The sequence below is a fragment of the Nycticebus coucang genome, chromosome 20, assembly GCF_027406575.1.
Source record: "Nycticebus coucang isolate mNycCou1 chromosome 20, mNycCou1.pri, whole genome shotgun sequence".
In the NCBI taxonomy this organism is placed as follows: domain Eukaryota; kingdom Metazoa; phylum Chordata; class Mammalia; order Primates; family Lorisidae; genus Nycticebus; species Nycticebus coucang.
This window is the reverse complement of record NC_069799.1, coordinates 9,679,624-9,690,032: the sequence shown is the minus strand read 5'-3', so window position 1 is coordinate 9,690,032 and position 10,409 is coordinate 9,679,624. Positions and strand designations below refer to the sequence as shown.

The window sequence follows — 10,409 nt, the reverse complement described above, 5'->3', positions numbered from 1 at the left end:
TAAAATGTGGTATACTGATGCCCCCAGCTTTATTTTTATTACTAAGAACTGCCTTAGCTATACGGGGTTTAAATTGGGTGCATAAATATTTAGAATTGAAACATCTTCTTGTTGTATTTTTTCCCTTGACCAATATAAAGTGACCATCTTTGTGTTTTTTGACTTTAGTTGCTTTAAATCCACCTGAATCTGAAAATAAGATTGCAACTCCTCTTTTCTTCTAAATGCCATTTGCCTGAAAAATTGTCTTCCAACCCTTGACTCGGAGCTTTAATTTGTCTTTTGAAGCCAGGTATGTTTCTTGCAGACAGCAAATGGATGGCTTGTGTTTTTTAATGCAGTCAGCCAATCTATGTCTCTTCAGTGGGGAATTCAAGCCATTAACAATTATTGAGATAATTGATAAGTGTGGTACTATTCTATTTGTCTTATTTGCTGAGAGTCCATTGCTTAGTTTTATCTTTTGCATCAGTGTGGAGGTTAGGTTCTGTCCTTTAATTTCTGAGTTCTGACTTTGCTGCTGATCCATTGTGGTGGTCAGTGTGCAGAACAAGTTGAAGTATTTCCTGTAGAGCTGGTCTTGTTGTGGCGAATTTCCTCAATGTTTGTATATCTGTAAATGATTTGATTTCTCCATCAATTTTGAAGCTTAGCTTAGCAGGGTACAGAATTCTGGGTGGGAAATTGTTCTTTTAAGTAGATTAAAGGTAGATGACCATTGTCTTCTTGCTTGGAAAGTTTCATTAGAGAAGTCTGTGGTCACTCTGATGGATTTGCCCCTGTAGGTCAACTGGCTCTTACTCCTGGCAGCTTGCAGAATCTTTTCTTTTGTCTTGACTTTGGTCAGGTTCATCACAATGTGTCTTGTAGAAGCTCAGTTAGAGTTGAGGTGACCTGGGTTCCGATATCCCTCTGAAAGCAGTGTGTCAGAATCTTTGGTGATATTTGGGAAATTTTCTTTTATAATATTCTCTAGTATGGCTTCCATTCCTCTGGAGCATTCTTCTTCCCCTTCTGGAATTCCTATAACTCATATGTTGGAACGCTTCATAAAGTCCCATAATTCTGACAGTGAACGTTCTGCTTTCTCTCTTTCCTTGTCTGCCTCTTTTGCTATCTGAGTTATCTCAAGAACTTTGTCTTCTACCCCTGAAATTCTTTCTTCTGCATGGTCTAACCTGTTGCTGATACTTTCCATTGCATCTTTAAGTTCCCTAATTGACTGTTTCAGTTCCTTCAGCTCTGCTATATCCTTTTTATATTCTTCATATCGTTCGTCTCTTATTTGATTCTGTTTTTGGATTTCCTTTTGGTTATTTTCCACTTTAGTAGCAGTTTCCTTCATTGTTTCCATCATTTCTTTCATTGTTTTCATCATGTGTATTCTAAATTCCCTTTCTGTCATTCCTAACATTTCTTTATAGGTGGAATCCTCTGCAGTAGCTACCTCATGGTCCCTTGGCAGGGTTGTTCTGGAGTGGTTCTTCATGTTGCCTGGAGTTTTCTGCTGATTCTTCCTCATGAGTTATTTCTTTTATCTGTTTCCTTGCCCTAATTTTCCTTTCATTTTCTCTTGCTCTTTAAGTTCTTGTTCCTGTGGACTAAGGGTTCGATGAGTCCTTTTGTACAGGAACAGAAGGGTGAGAAGGTTGAAGAGCAAGAAAGGGATGAAAGAAAGGAGGACCAAGTGAAAAGAAAAAACAAAAATAGAGAAAGGAGAGGGGGTGGGTGAAAGGAATATTGACAAAAAGAAGAGAGGCACCGAAAGAGGGAGACAAATCAATATAGGTGTACAGTAGGGTACTTTGACACAATCTTTAAAGAAAACCACCTTCTGGGGGTGCCCAGTTGGGTGTGTCCTTTGAGATCAGCAGCTCTTTTCTAACCTGATCTGACACAGTACCCCACCTCCACCAAGTAGAGAGGAAAGACAAAAATGCTATAAATAAAATCAAAACAAGCAAACAGAAAACTTTACAGGATCAAATTGGGTGAAAAAACAAATAATAGTGGTAGAAACACTAGCTATATGAAGTTCTAGTTATTAAAAAAGGCAGCAATGGGAAATTATAATTAAACTAGAAAAATTGAGAAAGAAAAAAGATGTGTACGGAAAAGGTTGAAATTAAAAAACAAAACAACATCAACATCAAAGTGAACAAAAAAAAACCAGACCAAAAAAAAAAAAAAAACAAAAGAAAACAGAAAAAACAAAACGCAACCAAAAACAAAGCAGTATGTATATGTTGTTGAATATTGTCTGGGCAACACGTGGTCTTCTGGGGTATGAGTTGTTAATCACAGTTCTGATATTACTGGAGGCTGCTGATTTCTCAAACCCCAGCAGGTAGACACCCTGAATCTCTCTTCAGCCCACTTAAAAGACACTTTGAACTTGTTCACTTGCTGAGCAGAAGCTTTCCCAGGAAAGTACTTGTCGCTCGAATCACTGCTGAAGTGGCTATCCACTTACCCAGTGTGCCAAAACTGGTCTCACTCTGCCCCTGAGGTTTAGGGCTGCAAGGCGGCTCAGACCCCACCCTTCTGCTACTCAGTCACTGGGTTACCAGCTTCCACCTGATTCTAGCTCTGTGACCCTGAGGGCGAGCTTGCTGGGGCAGATCACTCACAATGGCTCCCTGTGGCCCACAGCCAAACACTATTAGCTCCGTCTGGCTCAGCGGCTCAGACTGGGGCCCTAGACAACGGCCAAAGTTCTCCATATTCCCGCTCAGGCTCTCTTCAAGGCAGTTCAACTGAGTGCCAAGTCCAAAGACACCAAAACAGTTCACAGGTAATGCCTTTCCGGTTTGCAGTCTCGCTGCTACTGAACTTACAGTTGTGGGCAGGTTTAGACCAATTGAACACACGACCACTTGCCAGTTTTCCACTGTTTTAGTCCTCCTCTTGGGGTCCAGACATCTCTCGCTGACTCTCTATATCCTCACAGGGGTGATGATACGCAGATCCTACCAGCCAGAGATGCCTGGAGTCCTATCTCCCCGGACTCACGGTGCCCAGGTGCAAGGAGGCTGTTACTCTGCCACCATCTTGCTCTCCTCCTCCAGTAATGATATTATATGATTTATTAATTATTACATGACTATCAAAACCTGAGGTTTAAAGTAATCAGATATTGCTTGTTACTTTTAGATATGTATAGTAAACATATAAACGTTAGATAGAATGAATAAAATTCATCATTTCTTCATGATGAAAATTCTCAACAAACTAAGCATGGAGAGAACACATCAAAATAGTAAAGACCATATACAAAAAGAAAAAAAAAACAGCCAACATTATACTTAATGAAGAAAAGTTGAAAGCCTTTTTCCTAAGAACTGGAGCAATACAAGGATATCCACTTTCACCACTGTTATTCAAAACTGTACTCAAAGTCCTTGTCAGAGCAATCAGACAAGAAAATGAAATAAATATCTTCTAAATCATCCTTGTTCATTAACAATATTATCAATGAAACCCTAAAGATTTCATCAAAAAACTCCCAGATTTGATAAATGAATTCAATAAAGCTTCAGTATACAAAGTCAATGTACAGAAGTCAGAAGCATTTCTGTAGCTGAGAATCCAATCAAGACGGCAATCCCATTTACAGTAGCTATTAAAAAAAAAAACTGGGAATATATTTAACTAAGGAAGTGAAAGATTTCTACAAAGGTGAACTACAAAACACTTAGGAAAGAAATTGTAGATAACACACACAAATGGAAAATCATCCCATGCTCATGGATTGGAAAAAGTAATATTTTTAAAATGGCAATAGTACCCAAAACAAAATATAAAGTCAATGCAATCCCTATCAAAATATCAATGTTACTTTTTACAAATTTACAGAAGATAATTCTAAAGTCCATATTGAACCAAGAAAGAGTCCAGATAGCCAAAGAAATCTCCAGCAAAAAGAAAAAAGCTGGAGGCATCACATTCCCTGATTTTAAACTATACTATGAGGTAACCAAAACAGTATGGTAGTGGTATAAAAATAGACACATGGGCCAGTAGTGGTGGCTCATGACTATAATCTTAGCACTTTGGAAGGCCAACCTGGGAGGACTCCTTGCAGGCAGTTCAAAACCAACCTGGGCAATATATTGAGATCTTGTCCCCACAAAATAAAATTGACAAAATAAGCCAAGCATGGTGGAGTTGAAAAGCATTCTTCTTAGTAAAGTATCTCAAGAATGGAAAAAATGTATCCAATGTACTAATATGAAACCAATATATAAACAACTACATGGTCACACAAAAGAAAAAACACAAGTATAGTCTAGCAAGCCCTCTGGGAGAGGAAGTACAGGGATGGGGAGAGAAGGGAGGGAGATTTGCAGGATCTCACCTAATGTGCATAATGTGAGGGTGTTCAGCACTCCCTTGTGTGAAGGGCTCAACTACAACTTGAACTTTACCTTAGAAATAAAAACAATGTATTCTAGACGTTTCTACCCTCATATTAATCTGAAATTTTTAAAAATGGGTTAAGGATATGAATAGACATTTTGTAAAAGAAGACAAACTAGTGGGCAAGATGCATATGAAAAAGTTCAGCATCACTAATCGTCAGAGAAATACAAATTAAAACTACAATGGGATATTATTTTACACCATTCAGTGTGTTTATCATAAAAAAGATTAAAAAAAACACAGATCTTGGCAAGCATGTAGATAAAAGGTAATATTTATACACTATTGGTGTGGATGTGAATTCGTGTAACCTCTGTGGAAAACAATATAGAGATTTCTCAAAGAACTAAAAACAGAAGCATCACACAATCCAGCAATTGCATGACTGCATATTTATCCAAAGGAAAAGAAATCAATATATAAAATAGATACTGGCATTCATATGTTTTTCACAGCAGTATTAACAATAGCAAAGTTATGAAATCAACCTAAATGTTCATCAATGGAGGATTAGATAAAGAAAATGTGGTCTATATAGACAATGAAATACTATCTAGTCATAAAACAAATGAAATCATGTCTTTTGCAGCAGCATGGGTTGAACTGGAGGCCCTTAAGTGAAAGAACTCAGACACAGGAAAACAAATACTGTGTGTTCTCATTTACACATGGAAGCAGAGTGCAGAATGATGACAATGGAGACTCAGAATGGGAGAGGATTGAGAGGGGAAAGGATTATGGCAGGTTGGTTGTTGGGCACAATGTGCTTTGCTCCAGTGACACATGCTCTTAAGGCTCTGATTTAAGCACAGTGCAATATATCCATGTAGCAAAATTTCACTAACACTTAATGAAATATGCAAATAAAGACAAATGAAAAATTATAAATAAATAAATTTATAGAAGTGTGGAGGCAGAAATAATCCAGGTGGATTGGGTGAAATAATGTGTATTTCAGCCTAAGCAACATTGATACCCTGTCTTTACAAAAATAGTAAATTACCCTTTATAGTAGCTGTAGCCTGTAGTCCCAGCTACTTCAGAGACTGAGGCAGAAGGACAGCTTGAGCCCAGGAGTTTGAGTTTGCTGTGAGCTATGATAATCCCACTCAATTCTAGACCTGACAACATAGGGAGACCCTGTCTCAAGGAGAAAGGAAGAAAGGAAAAAAGGAAGGAAGGAAGGAAAGAAAGAAGGAAGGAAGGAAGAAAAATATATAAATCAACTATAAAATTCATCAGGAAAGGGAAGGACAGAGGTAAAGCATAACCTAAAAGATTATAGAGCATGGAGAGTTTAAAAAATATTTTTAAGGGGAGATAATGACAATGTTTTTATTTCAAAGAGAAAGATTGTATTTATAGCAGGCATTTGAATGAACAGGAAAGGCTTGGTACATAATTTGTAGGATGCACTATGTATACTCTAAATCAGTGAAAAAAAAAAAACACAACATTATGTATCCCCAATATATAGAATACATGGGTCCAGGGATGGAGTTTGAACAAAAGTGGGTGCTTCCCAAAGTCACCCTAAGTGAGTGCTTGAGGAATTTGTGTGCTTGGAGGCCACAACTCTGACCTCTTCAGGTTTAAATGCATGTATCCTAAAAAGGTACCAGACCAGGACTATCCTGGGTAGTAACATTGCTAGGAAGCTAGGAACCATCTGAACCAGCCAGCTTTCAAATCTAGATTTTGAATTTGAAATTGAAAATCTCTGTGCTGTTCTTATGGACAGTAGGAGAGCAAAGTGAGGATAGTGGGCAAAGTGTCAGGTTCCCAGGATATCATTCACCTCAATCTTGGTCTCTTTCTTTGAAAGAAAGTTACATGAGAGAAAATAATGTTTTCAATATTAAATAAAGTCATACATGTAAAGCAACATACAATCTTGATGTTGTAAACACTGTGTATGGCACTCCATGATTTTCATTTCATTTTCTACATGGAATAAGTAAGAAAAAAAGGCATACTAGGTGAGGAATATAAACATTCAAAAGGGTAAGGGGTGGAGCAAGATACTGGACTAGAGACATCTCCTTGGCAGTCACTCATGATGAGACTGGCGAGAGGACTTCAGCCACCTCTGGCTGGGGTGTCCTGTCTAGAAACAACTCCCTGGGGGCACAGTGCAGCAGCAGGGGATGCCAGGAGCTAATGAGGTCAGGAGCAGTGGAAGACTGACACAAAAGGTGAGTGCCTAAGGGCAGTCAGCACCCCTCTGCACGGCTAGAGACAGGGAAGTCTCTAGCCGTGAGCAGACAGGGAAGCCCTGTCCACTCACCACAAATACCTTGGGAGGGCTTAAGTGAGTGAACTTGAACAGCACCCAGTGGCTGGGATTGAATCACTGGGTAGAGTAGAGATTTCATCAGTTTGGCTGCTAGCAGGGCACCAGGAGTGTAAGAGGGTTGCCTCGGAGGAACAGTCCACAGGGTCCTAATGTGAAGTTAGCTGTAGCACGCCTGCTGTGCTGGGCAGGTCCCACTCCCCGGGGAAAGTCACTATGTGGCCAAGGAACATTGTTTAGAAAATCAAGGTGTGTCTCTTAAGAAGACTGGTAAAAATACTTCTGGCTTCCAGCACTGTGGGGATTGAAGGCTGGTGAAGCAACCAATCCCAGATTGAGAGCAAATAAATTATGAGGATAGGACTAGGTCCCCTCCGTAACTAGATAGTGGCTTCTGGCCCCATCTTATACAGCAGAATCGGTATGAGCATTTTGCATCTCCTAACATCACATCGCCACCTGGTGTCCAGACACCATATTGCAATATGTATTATTTTCTTTCTTTTTTTAAAAAAAATTCTTTATTAAATCATAACTGTGTACATTAATGCATTTATGGGGTACAATGTGCTGATTTGATATACAATGTAGAATGCTTACCTCTAATTATTTTCTTAGTTTTTTTGTTTGTTTAGTTATATTTTCATTTTTACTTTCTGCAATAGTAAGGGCTCCATTTTTGGTATAGTTTTTCTGTACCTTTTATTCTTTTTTTTTTTCTATTTCTTTTCCTTTTACTCTCTTTTGGTAGAACTTTTTCTACTTTTCTCATATTTCCCATGTAAATTTGTTGAACAACAACCAACATATCCCTTTGTTTAAATCTTAAAATGTTTTGTTTTTAACATTTTATATATATATATATATACATATTTTTTAATGTTTTCTTTTTCTGATTTGTTTTGTTCTATTTCATATTGTTTTCTATTTATGAGACAGAGCCTCACTCTGAGACCTGGGCTGAGATGCCATGGCATTGGCCTGTATCAAGGAGGCCTTGAGTCCCTATGATGTCCTTCTAGCTTTGGCCTTAGAAAGGAAGAATTGTGACATACTGCTGATTTTATTGTATATTTGGTGGATGTGGGGTCTTGCTCTTTCTCAGGCTGTAAGGAGCTCCTGATCTCAAAGGAACCACCCAGTTCTACACTCCACAGTCCTTGAATTGTGGTTGTAGGTCAAAGAACCCTGTTGAACACCACTAATTCTCCCATCTCTCTCTTTCTGTTCTCTTCCTCTTATTTCAATTTTTTTTCCTTTCACCCCCCCAAACACCCCTTTTTCTCTTGTCCTTTTCTCTCATTTCTCTCTTCTTGCTTCATACTTTTCTCTTCCTTTTGGCCTTATACCAAAAGGACATTTCAACACAAAGACAAGCTAATTTAAAGAGAAAGAGGAAGTGAGGAAAAATTAGGAAAAAGAAGTGAAAGAGAAGGAAACACACATAAGGAAGAACCAAAAGAAAATTTCTGACAACATGAGAAATCAGAATAGAGCAACCCCTCAAGGGATCATGAGGTAGCTACTACACAGAATTCCACCAATAAAGAAATAATGGAGTAGCTGGGCGTTGTGGTGGGCGCCTGTAGTCCCAGCTACTCGGGAGGCTGAGGCAAGAGAATCGCTTAAGCCCAGGAGTTGGAGGTTGCTGTGAGCTGTGTGAGGCCATGGCACTCTACCTGAGGGCCATAAAGTGAGACTCTGTCTCTACAAAAAAAAAAAAAAAGAAAGAAATAATGGCTATGATATAAAGGGAAATTAAAATATTTATGGCAAAAATAATGAAGGGAATAGAAAAGAGAGTGGAAAATGATCAAAATGAAATCTAAAACAGACCAAAATCATGAATAAAAAATATGAAGAAATTAGAAAAGATATAGCAGAACTTAAGGAATTGAAGAAGTCAATCAGATCAGGAAACTTAAAGATGCAGTACAAAGTATCCATAACAGATTAGACCATAGAGAAGAAAGAATCTCAGAGGTAGAGAATAAGGCTCTTGAGGTTTAAATACCCATGCATTTAAAGTGACAGAAAATAAGAGAGAAAAAGCAGGGTGATCACTTAAAAAATTATGGGGGTTCACAAAGCATTCAAACAAACATATTATAGTTATCCCTGAAGGGGAAGAAGAATGATGCAAAGGAATGGAGGCCCTACTTGAGGTTATTATAAATGAAAATTTCCCAAGCATTACCAAAGCTTCCGACACACTGCTTTGAGATGGACATCAAACCCCGTGTCATTTCAACACAAATAGAACATCTCCAAGACACATTGCAATGACCTATCTAAAGTCAAGACAAAAGAGAAAATTCTGCAAGCACCCAGGACTAAGCACCAATTTACCTGTAAGGGAAGATCCATCAGGCTGACAATGGACTTCTCAACTGAAAATTTTCAAGCCAGAAGAGAATGGTCATCTGTACTTTATCTTGTTCAACAAAACAAATTTCAGCTCAGAATTCTCTATCCTGATGAACTAAGCTTCAAATTAAATGGAGAAATCTAATGTATTACTGACATGCAAACATTAATGAAATTCACCACAACAAGGAAAGCTCCACAAGAAATACTCAGACTTATTCTACACATTGACCATCACAAAGGACCATTAGCAAAGTAAACACCCAGAAAGTAAAGGACTGTTTCATAGAACGAGCAGACCACACAAAGGTGAGACCCACAGGTGGAAAATGCTTTATACTTGTTCACAGTGGACAACATCCTCACTAAGGAGGAGACAATCTGAAAGTAAGAGAAGATGATCCCTGTGATGAGAAACACTCCCAGCAGCACAGTTTACACATACAACACGATGTTATCGATGAGAGTATCAGAGCAGGCCACCTTGAGGACCTGAAGTTCACAGAATAAATGTGGGACTTCAGTGCCTATAGAGAAGGTCAGCCTTGTGATCAGTAGAATGTGAACCAGGGTAACCAGGGAGACAATGAACCAAGACATCCAAACCAGGAACCCACAGAGGTAGGGGTTCATGATGACCATGTAATGCAGGGGGTGGCAGATGGCCACAAACCAGTTGTAGGCCATCAGGGTCAGTAGGAAGTCATCCAGTGCAGCAAAACTTATAACAAAATACATCTGAGTGAGGCATGGTGTGTAGATGTCTTTGCTTTCTATCTGAACATTCACCAGCATCTTTGTAGCTGTGGGGGAGATGAAACAGATGTCAGAAAAGGACAGATTAGAGAGGAAGAAGTATATGGGGGTGTGCAGGTGGGAGTCAGAGCAGATGGCCAGGATGATGAACAGGTTCCTGAGCACCGTGACCAGGTACATGGATAGGAACAGCCCAAAGACAAGGGGTTGCAGTTCAGAATCTTCTGAGAAGCCCAAGAGGAGAAATTGTGGTAATTCTGTGTGGTTTTCTACTTCCATGTAGCTGGTGTGTCTGCCATGGAGGGAGACAAATGGAACTTTTCATTAAAAGCCAAGTGGCTCCTCAGCCAGTCATCACACTGCAGTATCACTCTTGGATAGACATTCTTTTCACTCAGTGGAGTCTTTTCAGAGACTGATTCACTCAGCCAAGTGATAGCTCATTCGTATCTTCAGGATGAGGAGTTGTTCAGACTTAATTCTGTTTAGCAGCAGTCTCTATTTTATAAAATACACTAGTTTTTATTTTTTTAATTTGTTTTTTATTCTTGGGGATTCATTGAGGGTACAA

At 38.9% G+C, this 10,409-nt stretch overlaps 1 pseudogene; it reads right to left on the bottom strand.

Moving 5' to 3' along the window:
- Nucleotides 1–9,316: 9,316 nt before the first annotated feature.
- LOC128573128 (olfactory receptor 7D4-like) lies at nt 9,317–10,117 on the bottom strand (annotated as a pseudogene).
- Between the last annotated feature and the right edge of the window lie 292 nt (nt 10,118–10,409).